Here is a 26,736-nt window from a genome sequence, read left to right as displayed (position 1 = left end):
CCATCTGTAATGGTGTCTGGTGCCCTCTTCTGGCCTGCAGGTATATACACAGACAGAATATTGTATACATAATAAATAAATAGAAAAACAAACCAAAACAAAAAAATAAGCACAAAACCCCAAACAACAACAACAAAACTCCCAAACAAAAAAATGAACAGCACCACTTCCAGCAGTTCTTTTATTGTTCAGGATTATTTTGGCTATTATTAATTTTTTGTTTCCATGAATTTTAAGTTGTTTTTAAAAATTTCTGTGAAAAATTATTTTGGATTTCTGATGGGAATTGAATTGAATCTATGTACTGTTTTTGGTAGGATGGCCAGTTTTTTTTTGTTTGTTTGTTTATTCAAGTATCCGAAAACACTCTTTCCACTTCCTCCCCTCCTCCCAATACCCTCCCGCTCCCCCCACTCCCTCTCCTCCTCCCTCACCATTCCCAAGAGCAGTCAGGGTTTCCTGTCCTGTGGGAAATCCAAGTTCCTCCCCCCTCCCTCCGGGTCCAGGAAGGTGAGCATCCAAACAGGCCAGGATCCCAAAAAGCCAGTCCGTGCAGACGAAACAAGACCCAGTGCCATTGTCAATGGCTTCTCAGTCTTCATTTGGACCTCGGGGGCTCAGTCAGCCCCCATGTCAGCCACATTCAGAGAATCCGGTTTGATCAAATGCTCGTTCAGTCCCAGTCCAGCTGGCCTTGGTGAGCTCTCATTTGATCAGTCACCTTGTATCAGTGGGTGATCGCATCCTTCGCGGTCCTGACTTCCAGTGCTCCAATGTGGGTCTCCGTCTCTATCTCCATCCATCGTAGGATGAAGGTTCCCTCTGATTTTGCTTTCCTTGCTCACGATCTCCCTCCCTCTGCTTCTCATTTGGACCTAGGGAGTTAAGTCCAGTGTTCCAATATGTGTCTCTGTCTCTATCTCCATCCATTGCCATATGAAGGTTCATATTCCTCTTTTTGGGTCTGGGTTACCTCACTCAGTAAAGCCTTTTCTATTTCCATAGGATGGCCAGTTTTACAATATTAATCCTACCACTTCCTAAGCATGAGAGGCCTTTTCATCTCTAATATTTTATTCAATTTTTCTTCAATGTCTCAAGTTTTTATTTTATAAGTCTTTCACTTGATTAGTTAGAGTTATTCCATAGTATATATTTTTGAGATAATTGTAAATACTAATGTTTTTATGTTTTTTTCCTTGGTACCTTGTTATTTTGCACACAAATATTTCTGATTTTTGTGAGTTAATTTTGTATACTGCTACTTTGCTGAAAGGGTTTATCCGATGTAGGAATTCTCTGGTGAAATTTTTAGGGTTGTTGTATATACTATTATATCATCTATGAGTAAGACTACTTTTGACTTCTTCCTTTCCTGTTCAAATCCCCCTTGATTTTTTTAGTTATTTTATTGCTCTAGCTAGAAAGTACTATACTGAATAAATATGAAAAGTGGGCAAGTTTGTCTTGTTCCTCATTTTAGTGCAATTGCTTTGAGTTTGTCTCCGTTTAATTTGATGTTGGCTATAGGCTTGCTGTAAACTACCTTTATTATGTTGAGGCATGTCCCTTGTATTTCTAGTCTCTCCAGGACTTTTATCATGAAGTGGTGCCGGATTTTTTCAAAGCCCTTTTATTCTTCTAATGATGGGGTACCACCTCCAACCAATGGCCTTTGAGAGGCTGGACCAGGCTGAGGTGTGGCTTTGGGGTACCAAAAAAACCCCCACAATCCTGTCCACTCACTGTGCTCTACATCTGGATGCTGAACCCCCTTTCCTGTTCTGTGAATTTTTCTTTTCTTTTCTTTCTTTCTTTTTCTTTTTCTTTTCTTTTCTTTTCTTTTTTTTTGCATTTCTGAGAAAACTTTTATAGGCCTTTCGGATAAAATTTATTTGCCAGGAAGCATGATCCCATCATACTTCTGCTGGAACCAGCGCATGGCTTCCTCTTTGATGATTCTGTGTTTGGCTCCAATACAGCCTGTCCTGCGCTTCTTGTCTTCGATGCTGAAACCTGGCCTGCCCAGCACCACATAGAAGTTCAGGCTGTAGATCCCAATGCTTGGGTCATATTTGATGCCCAGGTCAATGTGTTCTTGAATCCCAAAGCCAAAGTTCCTAGTATCTGAGAAGCTATTTTTCTGTAACTCATACTCCCGCACCTTCAGATGTCTCCAGAATTTTTTCTGCCTTGGCTCCACGGACAGTACAGTGAACAGCAATCTTTTCATTTCTCCTGATGCCGAAAAACCTGATGGTGTACCTAGCTTTGGAAAAAACAGGTCTGTGAGCTGCTCCAACACCTTGGCTGCCCGGGTCAGTCTGTCCCTGCTCCCTCCAACATAGAGACTGAGGCAGAGTTTGCGGATGCGAAGTTCCCGCATGGGGTTCTCCTTTTCACCTTGATCTTGCGACATGATGGAGGACAGGAGTTTTCCTTTTTTTTTTTTAATAAAAAAAAGCCTTAGTGTCCTCTATTTGTAGTTAGCTTGGGATTATTTGATTTGCGTTCCCCCATTTGATGTGTTCAGCATCATCTGGCATTCCACATGGGAATGAGTTCATGCTTACTGGAACCTCCTGGTTCACCAGCCCTGGCACGTTTTGTTGCCCACTCTCGGCGCATCTGCCACTGCTAAGGAATCTGATGTTCCCCTCCTGCTGCTTCTCCAGCCGGCGATCTCTGGAGTGTTTCTTCTGGAGGCAGTGGTGTGCACAGTTTGCGGCTTGCCAATGATGGGAAGCTTTGTGCTTCCTTCTTATTCTGACCACCAACTCTCAGAATTGCTTTGACTGTAGTTAATAATTGCTTTTCACTTGTTAAACAAAGCATATTTATCCGTATCTAAGTAAGCGATGGCCTGTGGAACCAGGCAGAATGATCTGGGAGATTGCTGGCTTCTCCTCTGCATCCCTCTACCATGTGGCTGCAACCACGACACCTACTGGCCAATAAAGATTATTACAATGCTCCAATTCACTGTAATTGCCTTATGACAGGTAAGATTTGAAAAATTACATGATTACTGATAATATTACCATTCAGAAATTTAATAACTATTTTGATTATCATATGGATGTTATTCTGAAAGGCTTATGTGATTTTCCTTATACATTCATTTATTTGACTTTGGGAATTAGTTTTGTTTTTCATATTATACCATTAAGAAAATGGTTTGATAACAGAGCCAAGAATGAGACACTTTTAGAAATTATACAGTCTTTAGAGACTAATAATGAACAGTTAGTTGAAAAAATTGATACTATTGAGAAGGATAACATTAATTTGACAGACAAAATCCAATCAATGTCAAAGGGTACTGAGACATTATCTGAAAGAATTTATACTGCTGAATTTAATAATTGGAATCTGTTGAAAAGTTATGATAGATTAACAGATATGGTATCTCTCCAGAAAGGCAATATGTACACCATCAAAATTATGTCCAAGGATGAGATGTTATCTTTACTGGACAAATTTAGTATCTTGGAATAATCAATGAGGGCATTAGAATGGAACACTGGACAGGAAATTCAGACTTTACAAAAGGCAGTGGTAAAAAGATTTGAAAAGATTGAGGAAATTATCGAAACTGATGAGCAGGGGCAGAAGGTACAAGGACAGGATTTAGCCTCATCAGTACATGCCAAACTCAGGGGGATGACTTACCTAGAGTTTTAACTGCCTATCTGGTAATTTCCTCTGAGAAAACATCTGGCAGAAAATACCCTAAGGTAGTCAAAGAATATGCATTGCAACCTATAAGTATGAGTGACCTAGAAGAAATTAAGCAAAAAAATAGTATCTTATGGCCTGCAGCCACCATTTGTTAGGGAACTGGTGAAAATGTGGGCTTCAAGCAATAAGGCTACCCCACAGGATTGGCTTAGAAAACCACCTAGAAAACAGACACCAGCTGCTATGGAAATGCTATTGGAAAGTAGAGGCAAAAGTTTTAGAACAACAGGGAGAACCAAAAGAATTTGAGGCTTCCCAAGATTAAATTTCCGAAGACACTCCACTTGGAGCTTGTTTTCTTCTAGGTGAAACTGGCCTTTGGACAAGGAACTGCCCATGCCTCAAACATTGACAAAAGGCATCCAGACTGGACAAGCAGGATACAAGAAAAAAGACTGCCAAAACTTGCAAAGACAGGGTAAGACAGTTTTGAAAATTTTTCCTACCTTTGAAAATGGTCTTTCAGTTATTCTAGACCTTAGCCAAAGTTGGTTGCTTCAAAATTACAAATGAGACTTTGGGTGATTACCCAGGTAGCCAGTTGTCTCTGTCATCTACTGCATATTTTGGAAGCTGCTTGATTGCACTTCCTGCCTATTCAAGTAATATTATCTTCCTTCTCAGGCCTTCCATGGGCTTGAAGATTAGATAGTCATAGTTACTTTTCTCTTACGATTTAGCCAAGCCATTTCTAATATAAGACTTAGACTCCTTAGGATAGAATGATTATTGAAACATTTAGCATATGTTCCTTGCTTAATATTGTTATGCTCTAATTTTTATATTTGATATCTATTCTTATTGTATATACTTTTGTATTGGGTTTGGAACTCTTTTATTTAGACAAAAGTAGGAGGTGATGGGGAGCCTCCTCCAGCCAATGGCCTTTGAGAGGCTGGATCAGATTGAGGCATGGCTTTGGGAGTACCAAAAAAGTCATGGTCCCACCCACTCACCCCTCTTCTTCTCATGCTCCACACTTAGATTCTGGACCCCATTCCTGTTTCATGAGTTCTCCTTTTTTAATAAAGAAAAACCTTAGTATACTCTATTCAGAGTTACCTTGGGATTATTTGATTTACATTTCCCCCATTTGATGTGTTCAGCATGACTCTAATGAGATGGCCATGTGAGTTTTGTATTTCAACCTGTTTACATGGTGGATTACATTTATCAGTTTAGATGTGTTTAACCATCCCTGTATCTCTGGGACACAGGGATCCCTACTTGGTCATGGTGGATGATCTTTTTGAGGTGTTCTTGAATTTCAATTGTAAATATTTTATTGAAAAATTTTTGCATCATATGTTATAACAAATATTGGTCTGTAATTTTCTCTCTTGTTCAGTCTTTTTGCAGTTTTGGTATAATATAATGGTGGATTTGTAAAAAGAAATGGGCAATGTTCCTTCTATTTCTATCTTGTAGACTAATTTGAGGAGTATTAGAATTAACTCTTCTTTGAAGATCTGATAGAGTATTGTGCTGAATTCATCTGGCATTTCATGAATAGAATTAAATCTTTGTTTTATGTGTATGAATGCTTTGTCTGCACAAATGTCTATGTCCCATATCATTTATATGGTAATGGTGAAAGCTAGCAGAGGACACAAGATCACTAGGGACTGGAATTACAGATAGTTGTGAACCATCTTATATGTGGTAGGAAATGAACTTGAGTCTTTTGGAAGAGCATCCATTTCTATAGTCCCTACTTGGGAGATTTTTAATTACGTGTTCTGTCCCACTAGGGGTATGGATCTATTCAAATTATTTAATTCATCTAAATTTAACTTTGGTAGGTAGTATATATTTAGAAATTCTTCAATTTCTTTTAAGTTTTTTCTAGTTTTGTATAATACAGGTTTTTGTTTCTTTGCTTGTTTGCTTTTTTGAGACAGGGTCTTACTATGTAGGTCTAGCTGTCATGGATCTCACAATGTATACCAGGCTGGCCTTGAACTCATGGACATCAACCTGCTTATGCCTCCTGAGTGCTGGGATTAAAGGTATGTACCACTACACCTGGCTGGAATATAGCTTTTTAAAAACATGTCCTTATTAAACTGTGGTTTCCTCTGTAACTGTTGTAATATCTTCCTTTTTATCTCTAATTTTATTAATTTGGTTTTCCTATCTTTTTCCTTTGACAAATGTGGTTTGTCAATCTTGTTCTTTTTTTTAATGAACCAACTCTTTGTCCTATTTTTTGTTGCTGTTCTTTTTTACTGAATTTGACTCTGAGTTTGATTATTTCTTCCCATCTTCTTTTTTGGGGTATTATTTCTGTTTGTTTTCTAAAATTTTGAAATGTATCACGAGAATTTTTTGCTTGTTTTTGTTTTTGAGGCAAGATTTCTCTGTATAGCCCTGGCTGTCCAGGAACTCACTGGCCTCAAACTTACAGAGATCTGACTGAGTGCTGGGATTAAAGGCATGTGCCGCCACCACCACCCAGCTCATTAAGTTATTAATATGAGATTTGTTCATTTTTTGAGTAGACATATCTTGCTATGAACTTGTGTCTTAGAATTGCCTTTATTGTGTGCTGTAGATTTTAGTGTGTTGTGTTTTCATTTTCATCCAATTCTCAAAAGTTTTTAATTTCCTTGTTGATTTCTGCCTTGACACAATTTTTATGTAAATGTATGTTGTTTGACCTCCAGGAGTTTGTGTACTTTCTGATGTGGAAAGTTCTTCTATATATGTGTTGTTTTTATTGGTTGATGAATAAAGTTGTTTCTGCCAAAGGCTTAGCAGAGCAGAGCCAGGTGGAAAATCCAAACAGAGATATAGAAAAAGAGTAGGCAGAGTCAAGCAGATGCCAGTTACCTGGTAAGCAAACAAGACATGTAGAAAATGAGGTAACACCATGGCCTCGTGGCACTACATAGACTAATAAAAATGGGTTAATTTAAGATATGAGAGCTCAACTGGGCAGTGGTGGTGCACATCTTTAATCCCAACACTCTAGAGGCCAAGGTAGGCAGATCTCTGCGAGTTCCAGGTAGCCTGGTCTACTAGAGTTAGTTCCAGGACAGGCTCCAAAGCTGCAGAAAAACCCTGTCATGAAAAACCAAAAAAAAGTAAGAACTAGCAAGAAATATACCTTAGTCATTGGCAAAACAGTATTGTAATTAATATAGTTTCTGTGTGATTATTTGGTAGCTGGGTAACAGAAGTGCAGTCTCTAACTACAAATGGTACCCAAGTGTTTGGCAAGAATTTCCACACAAAGCCTGAGAAAGCTTAAAGAAAAGGATTCTAGACAGACAAGAACAGAGTCAAATGTGGTTTCTTGGCAACTACCTTTACTCTGGTAGGCTCTGTTTGCTGGTGACAAGCAGAGGCATGGCTCCTTTAAGAGAGACTTCCTGACTCAGTGTTAGTGGCAAAAATCTTGCAGCTCTTTTACGAGGCCCTGCCACCAAACACTTAAATGATGCTTATGAGTGACCAGCAACAAGCTTCTTGGTGGTGGCATGGACCTAGAAGCTCCAAAGAGTTATGACAATAAATACAACTCCTGTCAATATGTCTGCCATGAAGTTAGTCTTTCAAAAAGCTAAGAAATGGGGTGGAGTCATTGGCCAAAGCCAGAACTTTAATCCTAGCCATATTGCTTAGCAGACTAAAGACTCATGTGGTCAGAAAAAGATAGAGATATATAGTAAAGATAGACTCAGACAAAATTCCATATAAATTGTTTACATTGTGTTTAAAAATATATGGAGGCTATGGAAGAGAAAAGAAAAAGGATAGAAAAAATCCTTTAAAAAGAAATAGTGTAGTATGGTGGCATAGGCCTTTAATCCTTGCCCTTGAGAGGCAGAGTCAGATGGATCTCTGTGAGTTCAAGGACAGCTTAGTTTACAAAGTGAGTTCCAGGACAGTCAAAGATACATTTAAAAATCCTGTCTCAAATAGCTAAAAATATAAAAAATTAAAGAAATAGAGTTTTAAATAGCCATGTAAAGATGAAAAATACACAAAGAGTCTGAATTATATATATTATTGTGTTTTCTTTGAATTTTTTGACTGTGAATGAGCTAACTACAGAGCCATTTTATTGTATGGGCTGTTGAGCTAAACCACCATAAATGTTTTAAAGGCATCTTGGTGTGGGAGGTTCTTCTCTCTGTGTATTGCTTTTCTTATTTCATGAATAAAGAAACTGCCTTGGCCTGTTGATATGGCAGAACTTAGGTAGGTGGGAAAGATGGAAACGAATGCTGGGAGGAAGAAGGGCAGTGTCAGGAGATGCCAGTTTCTGTGTGATTATTTAAATCACTGCTTAGCCCATTAGCTCCATCTTCTTATTGACTAACTCTTACATCTTAATTTAACCCATTTCTCCTAATCTGTGTGTCACCATGAGGTGTACTAGCAAAGTTCCAGCACGTCTATCTCTGGTGGCAAATTCATGGCATCTCCATGGCAGAGTCAAACAGACACCGGTCAGCCAGTAAGGAAATAAGACATATAAAAAATGACAGAATGCCACAGCAACATGGTAATACATAGACTAATATAAATGAGTTAATTTAAGAAGTAAGAGCTAGCTAGAAATGTGCCTGAACTATTGGCCAAACAGTGTTGTAATTAATATAGTTTCTGTGTGATTATTTGGGTCTGGATGGCTGGCTGAGTAACAGAAGTGGTGTCTCTGTCTACAACTTTCTGCCATTTCTATTGTTGATATCCAGCTGTAATCTATGTTTGTCAGACAGGATGCAGGACGTTATTCCAATTTTCCCATATATATATATATTGACACTAACTTTGTATACTATTATACGGTCAATTTTATAGAATATTCCATGGAGTTCTGAAGAAAAAGTATATTCTTTAATTTTTGGGTAGAATGTTCTGGGGCTATATCTTAGGCCTGTTTTATTTATGATATTTAACTCCAGATTTTCTCTACCATGTGGTTCTGTGGATTGAACTCAGGACTTTCGGAGAGCAGGTAGTACTCTTAACTGCTGAGCCAATAATGGAATAATAATGGAACACACAATGAAAGATGCTAATACCTGACTCCTGATTGTGATAAGTGTAATTGTAACTTGTCACAGGTGTGTTTATGTTTTGTGCTTATAAACCCCACTTCTGCCCCTGTTCAGGGCTGCCAGGAAAAGCAAGGTACCTGGGTCCTTATTTTGCTGCCCTGATGGATTAGTGACTCCATTTAGGTGATTTGTTGAAGTTTTTGGAACCATAAGTGTTGTCTCTCTCTCTCCTTCCTTGTTTTGCACAATGGACTGGATGTAACAAAACATTTTCCTTCCTCTGTTGATTTTGTCTGATAGTTTTAATATATATAGTAGTCTGGGCTGGCATCTGTCTTTTTAGAGTTTGTAGGACATTAGTCAGGACCCTTCTGGCATCTAGAGTTTCCATTGAAAAGTCAGATGTTATTCCAATAGGCCTATCTTTATATACATTTTGGTATTTTTCCCTTACAGGCTTTTGAGAGCCTTTGTTTATTCTGTACATTTATTGTTCTGATTATTATATGTCACAGTGAGTTAGTTCTTTTGTGGGCCAATCGGATTGCTTTTTTTTGCATGCCTTTTGCAGCTTAATGGGCATTTCTTTCTTTAGACTAGAGAAATTTTCTTCTATGATTTTGTTAAAAATAATTCCCATGGGGAGATTGATAGATAGCTCAGGGGTTAAGAGCACTGGCTACTCTTCAAGAGGTACTGAGTTCAATTCCTAACAACAACATGGTAGCTAAAAACCATCTATAATGAGACCAAATGCTCTCTCCTGGCATTCTGGCATATATGCAGGCAGAACACACTATATAATAAATAAATAGATAAATAAATAAATAAATAAATAATTTTTATTATGAACTGATTGGCCTATTAGCTCAGGCTTCTTATTAACTCTTACAACTTATATTAGTCCATTATTCTTGTCTATGTTAGCCACATGGCTCAGTACCTTATTCAGTGAGGCAGTCACATCTTGCTTCTTCTATAGCTGGGTCACAATGCAGACTAGGACTGCCTTCTTTCCAGAATTCTCCTGTTCTCACTGGCCGGCCTCTACTTCCTGTCTGGTTGTCCCACCTATATTTCCTGCCTGGCTGCTGGCCAATCAGTGTTTATTTAAAATATAATTGACAGAATACAGACCATTGTCCCACACCACTCCCCCGTCTCTTTTTTAAAATAAGAACTCTGAATCTAATATCCTTTGTTTAGCTTTCTCCTGTCCATTATCCATAACAACTTGTAACCAACATTCTAAACAAAGGAAAATATCCATAATCCAGTTTTTGGGAACATGGGTGTAATATTTTCCAGGCTACTTCCTGCTGGTTGGGGGCACTGATAATCTTATGGGGAACTAAAGAAAATTTATAATTATGATCAAGTCCTGACTGGAGTATCCTGTCAGGCTTGATCATCTCAGGCAGCAGTCTTAAATCTGTTCTGGATGTAGAACTCAGACATCTGGGCCATCTGTTACTGCCAGAGATTTCTCAGGTAGTCTTCCTTGATCAAACCTGATTTTTCTTAACTCAGAATAAATCCATAGCCTCTCATTTTCTGTGGAAACAAAAGCAAAACCTCTCCTCCAAAGTAACATATCTTTTGACTTCAATTTTGAAGTTAAGGTATTTTCAAAATACCTATCTTAGATTATTTCAGCAGCATTTATAAAAAAAAATCTTTTGGCAACTGTTGCTCCTTCCTCAGCACTCAAATAATTCAAGGAGAACATAATAGCATACAATATCCAGACTCTCTGAGTATTTTTCATCTTTATGTGGCTTTATTTTAACCTCTCTTATTTTTATTTTTAAATTTTGGCTTTTTGAGACAGGGTTTCTCTGTGTATCTTTGTCTGGAAACTCACTCTATAGACCAGGTTGTCCTTGAACTGACAGAGATCCATCTGCCTCTGCCTCCCAAATACTCCCAAGTATTAAAGGTGTGTGTCACCACACCTAGAACTCATAGAAGTCTGTCTCTGCCTCTGCCTCCCAAGTGTTGGGATTAAAGGTGTGTGCTACCACACCTTGATGTCACAGAGATCTGCCTGCCTCTGTCACCCAAGTGTTGGGATTAAAGGTGTGTACCACCACACCCAACTACTCTCTTTCTTTCTTTTTTTATTTTAAGGACTTTAACCTTTTTCTTTTCTCTCCCAAGTCTGCATATATTTTTAACACACTGTAAACCATTTAGAGGTTTTCTTCATCTTTGAATCGCTCTTTACTGTATATCTCTCTTTTTTCTGACCACATGAGTCTTTAATTTACTAGGCAATATGACTAGGGTTAAAGCCATGGCTTTGACAGCTGGATCCAGCCTATTCTTTAGCTTTCTGAGATTCCAGCCTCATGGTGGAGATATTGGTTGTAGCCATGTTTATTGCCACAACTCTATGGCATTTCAAGGTCCCTGCCACCAAGCAAGCTGCAGAAGTTTGCTCACAAACCACAGTCAAATGCTCTGTAGCCATACCTCCTGCCTGAAAGAGTCAGAGTTTGCACTGGCAGGACATCTCAGAAAGCTAGCACTTTAAAATGGCATGGCTTTTTTCCTGCTATGGCTGAAAACCGAGAAGCATGCAGTCAGTTTTTTATCAACATCATTTAAGTGTTTTGTGGCAGGACCTCTTAAAAGAGCTGCAAGGTTTTGCAGCTAAAGTTGAGTCAGGAAGCCTCTCCCAAGTGAGAGTACTTTCCTCTAGCAAGCAGAGCCCACTTGAGGAAGTGCTGCTATCAATAAACCATGCTTTACTCTATTCTTTTTTGTCTAGAATAACTTCCCAAGCTTTCTCAGGCTTTATGTGGATGCAGTTGTCCTTGTGGGTGCCATTCTGTTGTCTGAAGTTTTCTGCCTTGCCTGGTTCCCATAATCGTTAAGTTCCAAAGAAATCACACAGAGGTCTAACTACATTAGTTATACACTGATTGGTCCATTAGCTCAGACTTCTTATTAACTCTTATAACTTATATTAGCCCATTATTCTTGTCTGTGTTAGCCACGTGGCTCAGTACCTTATTCAGTGAGGCAGTCACATCTTGCTTCTTCTATGGCTGGGTCACCCTCAATAAATAAATCTTAAAAGATATTATTTCTCTGTGGAATGTATGATGGGTGAAAATTTTTCTCTCATTCCATAGGCTACTTCTTGACTTGATTGACTGTGTCCTTTGTCTTACAGAAGTCTTTTAATTTAATAAGGTCATATTTGTCAGTTGTTGGCATTATTTCTTGAGCAACCAGGATATTATTTTAAAAGTCTTTTGCTATGCCTATATCTTGCAGTGTGTCAGTTACTTTTTCTATATCCTACTTTTAACATGGATTCTGGGCTTGAACTCTGGTCATGTTTGGGTATCAGTGCCTTGACCCTATGAGACATCTCCATAGTCTCACATTTGTTTTTAATGCCACCTAGAATGCAAATCTTTTCCAAAGGATTTTCAATTTATTTTGTTAGATTATTAAAATATTCATTATTAAAATGATATCTATAGAGAGGGCATTGGTGGTGTACACCTTTAATCCCAGCACTCAGAAGGCAGAGGCAGGTGGATCTCTGAGTTCCAGGCCAGCCTTGTCTACAGGGTGAGTTTCAGGACAGCCAGGAGTACACAGATAATCCCTATCTAGAAAAAGAAGCAAGCAGGCAAGCAGGCAAGCAAACAAAAACAGCAACAAACTAAAACAAAACCTCCAGTCTTTTTTGCAATTAAAAGCATTAAAGATACTAATTCCTGTACTAAAAAATCCCTGTTCATCTCCATGAGAACAGTTCAGTGAAAAGGTATCTTGTCAATACTCAATAATATTTCAAAAGGAAGCTCACTTAGTAGTGGGTTTAATTTTTTTTTTAGCAAACTTTGTTGTAAAACAGTTGAGCTCACATCAAATCTACTATTCCATGTACAAAGCACATAGAGTAGGCCTATTATAGTTTTGAAAATTTTTTCAAACATCCAGAATGGTGAAAGAGAATTGCATTTAACTTAAGTCAACAGCTGCATTAGATTCTAATGCAACCTGTCCTTTGAAGCCAGGTGTAGGTTTCTTTTCTTCAAAACCCAAGGTCCTAGATGGTGTATTTTTCAAATAAAAGATTGTTTTGTTTACACTGAAAAGCTCTGTAGTTGGGTTGGGAATGTAACCTACAAGTCCCATTTCACTCCTATCCCCACCCATTCCAGGAGACCTGAGAAGCTCACTGAGACAGAGACAGCAACTGCAACAACAAGAGAGGATCCCTGAGACTCAGACACTGACTAAAATGAATGAATCAAGAGGAAAAGACACTGCCAGCCCAAATTGGAAGGAAAGGTGGGTAGGCACCAGGGCAAGAGTCATTGAACACCCTAAAAAGTAACATAGTAACACCAGAACCCAGTGGTCTTACAAAAGGAAGACCTGATAATCTTAACACAGAAGCAGCAGAAGAAGATGACTGTAAATTTAACTTTCTGAAGATGATAGAGACCTTAAAGAGGAAATTAAAAATTCCCTTAAAGAAATGGAGGAAAAGACAAACAAAAAAATCAGAAGAAATCAATAAATCTCTTAAAGAAATCCAAGAAAACCAAGGAAAACAATCAAACAGATGAAACAGTTCAAACAGTTCAATACTTGAAAACTGAAATAAAGAAAATAAAGAAAACACAAACCAAGGGAATTATTGAAATGGAAAATCTGGATAAACAAACAGGAACTGAAGATGCCAGTATAAACACCAGAATATAAGAGATGGAAGAATCTCAGGCATTGAAAACGTGATAGAAGAAATAGATTCATCAGTCAAAGAAAATGTTAAATCCAACAAATTCTTAACACAAAACATTAAGGAAATTTGGGACACCATGAAAAAACCAAATCTAAAAATATCAGGGATAGAAGAAGAAGTCTAGCTCAAAAGCACAGAAAATATATCCAACCAAATCGTAGAAGAAAACTTTCCCAACCTAAAGAAGGATATGCCTATAAAGGTACAAGAAGCTTACAAAACACCCAATAGACTGGAACAAAAAAGTCCCCTTACTATATAATATTCAAAACACTAAGCATACAGAATAAAGAAAGAATATTAAGAGCTGCAAAGGAAAAAGGCAATGTAACATTAAAGGCAGGCCTATCAGAATTACACCTGACTTCTCAATGGAAACCCAGAAAGTCAGAAGGTCTTGAACAAAGGTGTTGTAGACCCTAAGAGACCACAGATGCAAGCCCAGACTACTATAACCAGCAAAGCTTTCAATCACCATTGATAAAGAATACAAGATATTTCATGACAAAACCAGATTTAAGCAATACCTATCCACAAAGCCCAGACTTACAGAAAGTACAAGAAGGAAAACTTCAACCAAAGGAAGAGAGCTGCACCCACAAAAACAAGGCAACATATAACCTCATACTAGCAAACCCTAAAGAAGGGAAACACACTAACACTAATACTGAAAAATGACAGGAATTAACAATCACTGGTCATTAATATCTCTTAACACAATGGATTCAATGCACCTATAAAAATACAGGCTAATAAAATGGATATGAAAACAGGATCCATCCTTCTGGGTATGCAAGAAACAAACCTCAGCCTCAAAGACAGACAGTACCTCAGAATAAAGGATTGGGAATAGATTTTCCAATCAAATGGACCTAAGAAACAAGTGGGTGTAGCTATTCTAATATCAAACATAATAGATTTCAAACTAAAATCAATCAGAAGAGATGGAGAAGGACACTTCATTCTTCTCACAGGAAAACTCCATCAAGATAAAGTCTCAATCCTGAACATCTATGCTGCAAATATAAGAGCACCCACATATGTAAAAGAAACATTACTAAAGCTTAAATTACACATCAAGCCTCACATAATAATAGTAGGAGATTTCAACACCCCACTCTCACCAATGGACAGGTCAACCAGGCAGACATTTACCAGAGAAATAACAGAACTAACAAATGTCATGACTCAAATGAACTTAACAGACATCTATAGAACATTTCACCCAAACATAAAAGAATACACCTTCTTCTCAGCACCTCATGGAACCTTTTATAAAATTGACCACATACTTGGTAACAAAGTAAACCTCAACAGATAGAAAACATTAGAATAACAACCTGCTTCTTATTGGATTACCAGAGTTTAAGTTAGAATTCAACAACACTAATTGTAGAAAGTGTTGAAATTGTAGAAATTGCCTACAAACTCATGGAAATTGATCAGTGCTCAAATGAATCGCCCATGGGTCAAGGGAGTAATAAAGAAATTAAAAACTCCCTAAAATTCAACAAAAATGAATGCACAACATACTCAAACCCATAGGACATTATAAAATAGTGCAAAGAGGAAAGTTTATAGCACTAAGTGTCTACATAAAAAAATAAAATAAAAAAACACAGAAAATAAAATATAATTGACAGAATACAAGCCAAAAAAAAAAGAAAGTTGAAAAACCTCACACTACTGACTTAACATCACACCTGAAATTTCTAGAACAAAAAGAAGCAGACTTACTGAGGAGGAGTAGAAGACAGGACATGATAAAACTGAGGGCTGAAATCAATAAAATAGAAACAAAGGAAACAATACAAAGAATTAATGAAACAAAGAGCTGATTCTTTGAAAAAATTGCAAACTAATCAAAAGACAGAAAGAAAACATCCAAATTAACAAAATCAGAAATGAAAAGGGGGACATAACAATAGATATTGAGAAAATCCAGAGAATCATTAGCTCATACTTCAAAAACCTGTACTCCACAAAATTGGAAAATGTAAAAGATGTGGACACTTTTCTGGATAAATATCACATACCATAATTAAATCAAGACCAGATGAACAACTGAATAGACCTATAACCTGTAAGAAAATAGTAGCAGTCATCAATAGCTTTCCAACCAAAAGAAGTCCAAGGCCCAATGGTTCAGCACAGAATTCTACCGGAACTTAAAGGAAGAGCTAATACTTATAAACCTCAAATTGTTCCACATAATAGAAACAGAAGGAACATTGCGGAACTCTTTTTATGAGGCTACAGTTATTCTGATATCCAAACCACATGAAGATTCAACCAAGGAAGATAATTACAGTCCGATCTCCCTCATGAACATTGATGCAAAAATACTCAATAAATTAGAGTTTTAGTGTCAAGTTTTTTGAGTTCTTTGTATATTTTGGAGATCAGACCTTTGTCTGATGAGGGGTTTGTGAAGATCTTCTCCCAGTCGGAAGGTAGCCTTTTTGTCTTACTGACAGTGTCCTTTGCTTTACAGAAGCTTCTCAGTTTCAGTAGGTCCCATTTTTTCATTGTTTCTCTTATTGTCTGCGCTCCTGGGGTTCTGCTTAGGAAGTGGTCTCCTGTGCCTATATCTTGTAGACTACTTCCCACTTTCTCTTCTATCAGGTTCAAAGTGGTCGGATTAATGTTGATGTCTTTAATCCATTTGGACCTGAGTTTTGTGCATGGTGATAGATATGGATCTATTTTCATTCTTCTACAGGTTGACATCCAGTTATGACAGAACCATTTGTTAAAGATGCTTTCCTTCTTCCATTGTATAGCTTTAGCTCCCTTGTCAAAAATCAGGTGTTCATAAGTTTGTGGGTTAATACCCGGGTCTTCTATTCGATTCCATAGGTCGACTTCTCTGTTGTTATGCCAATACCAAGCTGTTTTCAATACTGTTGCTCTGTAATAGAGTTTGAAGTCAGGGATGGTAATGCCTCTAGAAGTTCCTTTATTGTATAAGATTGTTTTGGCTATCCTGGGTTTTTTGTTTTTCCATATAAACTTGATTATTGTTCTCTCAAGGTCTGTGAAGAAGTTTGATGGGATTTTGATGGGAATTGCATTGAATCTATAGATTGCTTTTGGTAGAATTGCCATTTTTACTATGTTGATTCTCCCAATCCAAGAGCAGGGGAGGTCTTTCCATTTTCTGGTATCCTCCTCAATTTCTTTCTTCAAGGACTTCATCTGGCGATGGATGGAGATAGAGACAGAGACCCACATTGGAACACTGGGCTTAACTCCCTAGGCCCAAACGAGAAGCAGAAGAAAAGAGAACGTGAGCAAAGAAGGCAAGAAGAGAGGGAACCTTTATCCGACGATGGATGGCGATACAGACGGAGACCCACATTGGAGCACCGACTGAACCCCCCAAGGTCCAAATGAGGAGCAGAAGGAGGAAGAAAATGAAAAAGGACATCAGAACTGTGAGGGATGCGATCACCCACTGATACAAGGGGACTGATCTAATGAGAGTTCACCAAAGCCAGTTGGACTGGGACTGAACGAGGACGTGATCCAACCAGATTCTCTGAATGTGGCCGGATTCTCTGAATGTGGCTGGCCCGGAGTCTTTCTGAAAAGCCATTGACAATGACACTGGGACTTGTTTCCTCTGCATATACTGGATTTTGGGCATCCAGTCTGTTTGGATACTCACCTTCCTGGACCTGGAGGGAGGGGGGAGGAACTTGAACTTCCCACTGGGCAGGAAACCCTGACTGTTCTTAGGGATGGAGAGGGAGGAGAAGAGGGAGTGGGGGGAGTGGGTGGGTGTTGGGAGGAGGGGCGGAAATGGAAACTTTTATAATTTAATAAAATTACTTTCTCATAAAAAATACTCAATAAAATACTGGCAAACTGAATCCAAGAACACATAAAAAAATCCACCATGATCAAGTTGGTTTCATAACAGAGTTGCAGGGTTGTTCAGCATAGGAACATCTATCAATATAATCCACCATACAAATAAACTGAAAGAATAAAACACATAATCATCTCATTAGATGCTGAAAAAGCAAACAAACTCCAACACCCCTTCATGATAATGGTCTTGCAAAGATCAGGTATACAAGGACTGTATCTAAACATAACACAAGCAATATACAGCAAGCTGACAGCCAACATCAAATTTAATAAAAAAAACACTCCAACTGATTCCACTAAAATCAGTAACAAGACAAGGCTGTCTACTCTCTCCATATCTATTCAACATAGTACTCAAAGCTGTAGCTTATTGACAATAAGACAACAAAAAGAGATTAAGGGGACACAAATTAAAAAGGAAGAAGTAAAATTTTGCTATTTGCAGATAATGAGATAGTGACATAAGTGACACCAAAAATTCGACAAAGGAACTCCTACAACAGATTTATAAACACCTTCAGAAATGTGAAAGGACACAATATCAACTCAAAAAATCATATATAGCATATATGTATATATATAGCATATATTTGTATATATAGCACTCCTATATACAAATGATAAATTTGCTGAGAAAGAAACCAAAGACATATCAGCATTCACAATAGCTGTAAATAGCTTAAAATATCTTGGGGTAACACTAACCAAAGAAGCTAAAGACCTGTATGACAAGAACTTTAAGAAAGAAATTTAAAATATTAGAAAATGAAATGATTTCCCATGCTCTTGGATAGGTAGAATCAACATAATAAAAATGGCAATCCTACCAAAAGCAATCTCCACATTCAATGCAATCCTCATTAAAATCCCAATACAATTCTTCACAGACCTTAAAAAAGCAATATTCAACTTTTCATGGAAAAACAAAAAACCCAGGATAGCCAAAACAATTCTGTACAGTAAAAGAACTTCTGGAGGTATCACCATCCCTGACATCAAGTTCTATTATAGAGCTACAGTAAAGAAAACAGCTTGGTATTGGCATACAAACAGACAGGTAGACCAATGGAATTGAATCTAATACCCAGATGCTAATACACACACCTATGAACACCTGATTTTTGGCAAAGAAGCTAAAATTATACAATGGAAAAAAAGAAGAATGCAAATAGACCTATATCTATTATGATGCAAAAAACCCAAGTCTAAATGGATTAAAGATCTCAATATAAATCCTGATCCTCATAGACGATAAAGTGGGATGCAGTCTTCAACACATGGGCAAAGAACACCACTTCCTAAATATAACTCCAGTATCACAGACACTGAGAGCAACAATAAATAAATGGGACCTCTTGAAAATGAGAAGCTTCTGTAAAGCAAAGGACACAGTCAATAAGATAAAAAGGCAGCCTACTGAATGGAAAAAGATCTTCACCAACCCCACATCAGACAGAGAACTGATTTCCAAAATATATAAAGAACTCAAGAAATTAAACATCAAAATACCAAATAAACTAATTAAAAATGAGGTACAGATCTAAACAGAGAATTCCCAACAGAAGATATCAAATGACTGAAAGACACTTAAGGAAATGTTCAACATTCTTAGCCATCAGGGTAATGCAAATCAAATTGACTCTGAGATACCAGAATAGCTAAGTTAAAAAACACCAAGGATAGCTTATGCTGGAGGGGATGCAGAGTTAGGGGAACACTCCTCCATTGCTGTTGGGAGTGCAAACTTGTACAGCCACTTTGTAAATCAGTATGGCAGTTTCTCAGAAAATTTGTAATCAACCTACATCAGGACCCAGCAACACCACTCTTGGACATATACCCAAAGGATGCTCAATCATACTACAAGGACACTTGCTCAACTATGTTCATAGCAACATTATTCATAATATCTAGAACTTGGAAACAAATTAAATGCCCCTGAACCAAAGAATGGATAAAGAAAACATGGTAAATTTACACAATGGATTACTATTCAGCAGTAAAAAATAATGACATCTTGTATGCAAATGGATGGAACTAGAAAAAACCATCTTGAGTGAGATAACCCTGACCCGGAAGTATGAGCACAGTATGTGTTATAGAGAGGCTGCTAGTTTGTTCCCAGCTACTTAGCCCTGAAATAATCACACAGAAACTGTATTAATGAAATCATTGCTTGTCTATATTAATTAAATCAAGGCTTGGTCCATTAGTTCTAGATTCTTATTGGCTAACTCTTACATATTAATTTAACCCATTTCTATTAAGCTGTGTATCACCATGTGGCTGTGGCTTACCGGCTAACATTCCAGCATCTGTCCCCAGCAGGACTACATGGTCTCTCTCTTACTCCACCCTTCTTTCTCCCAGCATTCAGTTTAGTTTCCCCCCACCTAGTTCTGTTCCCCTATAATTCTTGTATAAGCCCAGAGCAGTTCCTTTATTAACCAATGATATTTACAGCATACAGAGGAGAATCCCACATCACCTCCCATTTTATGTTTAAATAAAAAGGAAAGTTTTAATTTTAACATAGTAAAATTAATATAACAAAATAGATATCAAGCAAGGATTACAGTTACAATATTTATATCTACTTTATCTTTTATCATAACTAAGGAAAATTATAACTATAACTATTTATATAATCTTCAACACCATCAAAGGATATAATATTACCGAAGTAATCAGGAAGTGCATTGTAAGCAACTTCCAAAACTTTAGAATTGTCAGAGATATCTCATTGCCTGAACAGTCACCCAAAGTTCTTCTGTACTGTTGGGGCATTTTCCTTCAGCCTACAGGCCTATAGTATCCAGCAGACTTTTCCATGAAGCAGGAAATTTCAAAGACAGTTCTGCCTATATTGACAGTTTGTCAGTCATTTTCTTCTGTGTCCAGCAGAATGTCTAGCACACTCTTTCATGAAACAGGAACCCTGAAGGATCATCTCCCCTTTAAGCAAGTTCAGCAGTCATTTCTCTGTGGGTCCTGTATGTCCAGTTCATCAAGCAGTCCAGGCAAGAGCAGTTTCTTGCCCAAGTAGCTAACCAACTCCACAAGGAGCTTCTTCGATGACTATCTTCCTCTTGAAGTTATTGGTGCTGCCAGAAGTAGATGTGTCTCACTGTCTTGAAAAGTCTTACATTTTTAAACATTTTAAATGCCATATTATGTAGTCTTTGAAAGGTTTGAAGAATGCCTATCCATCTGAAATACATCTCTGTACATCTAGAAAATCTAACTAACATGACTACAAACTTGACTATTATAGATGATTATCTATTAACCTATATTTCTTAATTATACATTACATATCTATTATTTTTCCATTAAAACATCTTTTTATTGATATTTATTGAACTCTACATTTTTCTCTGCTTCCCTCCCTGCCTCTCCCCTCCTCTTCAACCTTCCCCCAAGGTCTCCATGCTCCCAATTTACTCAGGAGATCTTGTCTTTTTCTACTTCCCATGTAGATTAGATCTATGTAAGTCTCTCTTAGTGTCCTCATTGTTGTCTAAGTTCTCTGGGATTGTGGTTTGTAGGCTGGTTTTCTTTGCTTTATGTTTAAAAACCACCTATGAGTCAGTGCATGTGATAATTGTCTTTGTGTGTTTGGATTACCTCACTCAAAATAATGTTTTCTAACTCCATCCATTTTCCTGCAAAATTTAAGATGTCATTATTTTTTTTCTTCTGTGTAGTACTCCATTGTGTAAATGTACCACGTTTTCCTTATCTGTTCTTTGGTTGAGGAGAATTCAGGTTGTTTTCAGGTTCTGGCTATGGCAAACAAAACTGCCATGAACATAGTTGAGCACATGCCTTGTGGCATGATTGAGCATCCTTTGGATATATACTCAAAAGTGGTGTTGCTGGGTCTTGAGGAAGGTTGTTTCCTAATTTTCTGAGAAATTGCCACACTGACATCCAAAGGAGTTGTACCAGCTTGCATTCCCACCATCAATGCAGAAGTGTTCCCTTTTCCCCACAGCCTCTCTGGCTCCAGTCTACTTCCTTGGAGTTCCCAGGCTTGGGTGTGCCCAGAACCATAGAGGACCTAGCTCAGGCTTACTCCCTCAGAGGTCCCAAACTCATGCTCAGACCCTCACAGGCTTCAGGTTCTCGCCTATTCTCTTTGATGTCCCAGACCAATGCCAAGACCTACATAGGTCCTGGTTCAGGCCTACTTCTTCTGAGGTCCCAGAATCATGCCTTGCCCCACTGAGATTTCTGGTTCCTGCCTTTTCCCTCGGAGGTCCCAGGTTCACTCATGACCAGACTGGCAGAGGTTCTGGCTCAGGCCTAGTTCCTGGAAGGTCCTAGACTCACGCCCAGATCCACCAGGGTCCTGGCTTAGGTCTACTCCCTTGAAGGTCCCAGATTTATGTCCCAACCTTCAGTGGCCTCTGATTCTGGCTCACTTGCTCAGTGGTTACTCCCCTGTACCTGTTCTGGTGGAGATTGCTGACTCTGGATCTGGTCCCTGGCTCAATCCTGATCTGCCAGAGTCCCAGGACTGGGTTGGATCCTGGGATTGGATTTGCTCCTGGCTTCTCTTCCCAGTGGAGCTTGTTCCCTCTCTGTCCTAGGTAGCTGGTTCAGTCCCACTCCAGTTATGGTGGAGATTGCTGACTCTGAGTCAAGTAGCTGACTCAGTATTGGTCCACCAGTGTCCCAGGCCTGGGTTGGTTCCCAGGACTGGATTTGCTCCTGGCTTCTGCTTCCAGTGGAGCTTGTTTCCTACATTACATTTTTAAATGAGCTACATGTACAATACTTTAATCAAGACCAAAAATACACATACATAATATAACTAAATTGACCTTAAATTTGTATCAATAAACCAAGATCCATACCAGTGCAAATCTCTATAGCATGTCTCCTTTTAAATGTAAAGAAACATTTATAAACAATGTTTGGGAATATGAACATAGTTTCTCCAAACTGCTTTCTGCTGTTTATTGGGGGAAGTAAGTTTTTGAAGGGTGTTCAAGGTGACCTTTCAAGGGGTCTTGGTCCATAAAACCATATTAGTCTGGAAGCAATCCACAGGTTCTCATCTTTTGTAGAAACAAAAGAAGAACCTTTTTTTCCAAAACAACATATCCTTAGACTCAAATTCTGAAGTCAAGATACTTTTAAAGTATATGTGTTGGTTACTTTGATCATTCATAGTCAAAAAATTAAAAGAAAACACAATAATATGCATAATCCAGACTTTCTGTGAATTTTGCATCTTTATGTGGCTTATTCTTTATTTACTCCTTTTACTCTATGACTTTCTGTACTCTTTCTCTTTAAAGGCTTTACCTTTTTTAAAAATCATTTACTTTTTTTTATAACTGACTATTATTTTTCTTCTCTCTCCTAAGTCTACATACATTTATCCATCACCGTGACCCATTTAGAGGTCTTTTCCATCTGAATTTGTCTTTTTTTGTATATTTATATTTATTTTCTGACCAGAGGCATTTCTTAAAATGTAAAGCCCTTCGTATGAACTTAAGCTGTGGCATTACTAGGGTACTTTCTGCTTGCTCCACACAGTCTGACATGGCAGAGCTGCTCACTGTTTCCAAGAGCCATACACTGTGACCCATCTCTAGGCATACAGCCAGTCCATGTTGCTACCAAGCAAGCCGCAGTATACTGCTCACAAACCCCATTCAAGTGCTCTGTCTCCTGAAAGAGCCAGAGGTCATATTGGCAGCATGGCCCAGAAAGCCAGCATTTCAAAATGGTCTGGCTTTTATTCTGCTAACGCTGAGTCAGGAAAACCTCTCTTAAAGGAGCTGCGGCATGCCACCAGTGAAATGCTGGCTATCAAGAAGTCAAGCATAACTCTGTTCTTTTGTGTCTAGAATTTCTTTTTAAGCGTTCACAGGTTTTTATGTGGATGTAATTACCCATATTGGTGCACCAATTTGTTGTAGGGAGGCCACGAGTTTGTTCCCAACCACTTAGCCCCAGAATAATCACACAAAAACTGTATTAATTAAATCACTGCTTGGCCCATTACCTCTAGATTCTTACTGGCTAACTCTTAACATATTAATTTAACTCATTTCTATTAAGCTATGTATTGCCATGTGGCTGTGGCTTACTGGCTAAAATTCCAGTGTCTGTGTCCAGCAGGGCTACATGGTGTCTCTCTTACTTTTGCCCTTCTTTCTTCCACCATTCAGTTTAGTTTTCTTCCACCTTCCTCTGTTCCCCTATAACTCTGGTATAAGCCCAAAGCAGTTTCTTTATTAAGCAATGATATTCACAGCATACAAAGGGGTATCCCACATCAAGTATGTACTCATTCATAAGTAGATATTAGTTGTAAAGCAAAGGAAAACAAGTGTTGACAGAGGTTTCTGTCCCACCGGGTTTCATAGCTGTTAAGTCCCAAAGAAACACACAGAGATCTACATTAATTATAGACTATTTGACTTTTCTTATTCACTAATTCTTACATCTTAATTTAGCCCATTATTCTTGTTTGTGTTAGCCATGTGGCTTGGTACCTTTTATCATCGAGGCATTCTCATCTTGCTCTCTCTGTCTGGATAATAACTGCAGACTGAGTCGTTTCTCTTCCTAGAATTCTCCTGTTCTCATTGTCCCACCTATACTTTCTGCCTGATCACCCTGCCTATATTTCCTGTCTGGCTACTGGCCATTCAGTGTTTTTATTAAAATACAAGTAAAACAAAATCTTTACAAATTCCAAGAACATTGTCCCACAGCAAACAAGCCTGTAGTTCACAACTGCAGAGAAACTAGGTAACAAGGAGAAACCTTAGAGAAACATACATGGATCTCCCTGAGAAGGGGAAATAGATAAGTTCTCCTGAGAAAATTGGGAGTGTGAAGGTAGGGGAAGAAGAGAGGGTGGAAGGGGTGGAGGAAAGGAGAGGGGTAGTGGGGAGAAGAACTTGAGGGGACAGGATGCTCAGGATGGGGGTAGACAGAGAGGGAGAGAAAGGAAAAAGATATCTTGATTAACAGAGTCATTATGGGGCTGGTAAGAAACCTGGCACTAGAGAAATTCTCAGGAATCGACAAGGATGACCCCAGCTAAGACCCTAAGTAATAGTGGAGAGGGTGCTGAAACTGGCCTTGCCCTGTAGTCAGATTGATGACTATCTTAAATGTCACCATATAACTTATGGAAGCAGATTCAGAGATCCACAGCAGAACACTTGGCTGAGCTCCCAAGGTCCAGTTGAAGAGAGGGAGGAGTGAGAATATGACCAAAGGGGTGAAGACCATGATAGGAATATCCACTGAAAGAGCTTACCTGAGCAAGTGGGAGCTCACTGACTCTGACTTGACAGTGGGGGAACCAGCATAGGACCAAACTAGGCCCTCTGAATGTGATGACTTTTGTATGGCTGGGACAGATTGTGGGGTCACTGGCAGTGAGACCAGGATTTATCCCTACTGCTGTACTGGCTTCTTGGAACCCATTTTCTTTTAAGGAATACCCTGTTCAGCTTAGATATAGTGGGGAGGGCCATGGTCCTGCCTTAAAACAATGTGCTAGACTTTGTTGACTCCCCATTGGAAACCTTACCCTCTTTGAGTAGTAAATGGGGTGGGTGAAGTGAGGGGAAGGTGGAGTGAGCAGGAAGAGGGGAGGGAGTGGGAACTGAGATTGGTATGTAAAGTGAGAAAATAGTTTTTTAAAAAATAAATTAATGAATTAAAAAAATAAGAAGGAAAAAAATAAGGCGGAATAAAAGATTCCCCTTGATAACTGGGCATGGCATGGTGGCACATGACTATAATAGGACTCAGGTGGTTGAGATAGGAGGATTAGGAGTATGAAGCAAGCCTGGATACGTAGCGAGTTTCAGAACCTCATGGGGCACATACTAAGACTACATCTCAAAAACAAGTAAACAAAACCAAGGGTTGGAAGCATAACTTAGTGATTGAACACATGGCTGCTATATACAAGGACCTTGGCTCAATCTTTAGCACTGCCATGAAAATTCCAGTGTTTAGTGTCATCATTGCCTTCATAATAATCCTAGCTAGATTTTCTGTATAATTTGAAATTTCTATGTTAGCACTTTCTGCTGTTTCTGGTGCTTTTCTGTTAGGGGAGACTGCTTCTTAAATATCACATACCAATCTTTGCTAGTTTCTAATTTTCTGTCCTTTATTAATTTCTCTCAATCTTCATGTAATTAAGGAGAATGAGGGCCTTGACCCAGATTAAGCTTTTTCTGAGGGAAATGCTGTGCCTGGTTTGATCTTCTATCCAGAGCACTATGACTTCCTCTATACTGACAATATGATTTTCTCACTTTTGTTTTTGTTTTTCAAGACAGATTTCTCTGTGTAACATCCCTGGATGTTCCAGAGTTCTCTTTGTAGACCAGGCTGGCTTCAAACTCTTACAGATCCATCTATCTCTGCCTCTTAAGCGCAGAGATTAAAGGCTTGTGCTACCACTGCCTGGCTCAATTTTTTTTCACTTTCTTACAATTTCTCTATTCACTTAAGTGGAACTTTAAATTTTGTTCAAGACTTTTGTATTAGCACCTTGGCTAATTGATATAATAAGTCTTGTGTTTGGTTTCTCTTAGCTTTTTATATGCTTTTCTCAAAAAATGAGAAATGTACAATTCTTCCTTCCACTAATATACTTAAAGGCCATTGTGGTATCATAAATTGTACTAATTTTAACATCTTTGCTGAGGGAAAAGGGACCAGGGACAGAAACAAAGTAATAAATTGTAGAAGATCATTTTAAATATCAACTATAACCATGAATACAATTGCAGAAACAAGGATTATAATCATTCTGGATATGTCTTCCTTATTTTTCATGAATGTTTAGTTTTGGGTAAATTTGTATTGAATATCTTTGTTTCCTTATCTTTCTTATATAAAATCTGATTCATCTGATTATTAAAACTAGTTAATTTTACATTGCAATATTTACTTTTCAGTATATCAAGGAGAATAATTGCTGTGGGATAATGCTCTCGTACACTGTAAATATTTGCTATGCATGTTGGTTTAGTAAAATGCTGTTTGGCAAGTAGCCAGGTAGGAAGTATAGGCAGGTTGACCAGATTAAGAGAATTCTGGGAAGAGAAAAGGCAGAGACACAGTCTCCAGTCAAACACAGCAGAAGCAAGATGAGAATGCCTCACTGAGAAAAGGTGCAAATTCATGTGGTTCAATATAGACAAGAATTATGGGTTAATTTAAGTTGTAAGAACTAGTTAATGATAAGACTGAGCTAATAGACAAGCCAGTTTATGATTAATATAAACCTTTGTGTGTTTTGTTTGGACTGACTGACTGTGAGACTAGGAGGGA

The 26,736-nt window shown here is 38.2% G+C and overlaps 1 pseudogene; it reads right to left on the bottom strand.

The window, feature by feature from the left end:
• Positions 1-1,586: 1,586 nt before the first annotated feature.
• LOC125389492 (large ribosomal subunit protein uL5 pseudogene) lies at positions 1,587-2,419 on the bottom strand (annotated as a pseudogene).
• Between the last annotated feature and the right edge of the window lie 24,317 nt (positions 2,420-26,736).

This window comes from Myodes glareolus, chromosome X, assembly GCF_982192425.1.
Source record: "Myodes glareolus chromosome X, mMyoGla1.1, whole genome shotgun sequence".
NCBI classification, from domain to species: Eukaryota; Metazoa; Chordata; class Mammalia; order Rodentia; family Cricetidae; genus Myodes; species Myodes glareolus.
This window is presented reverse-complemented; position numbering and strand designations above follow the sequence as displayed.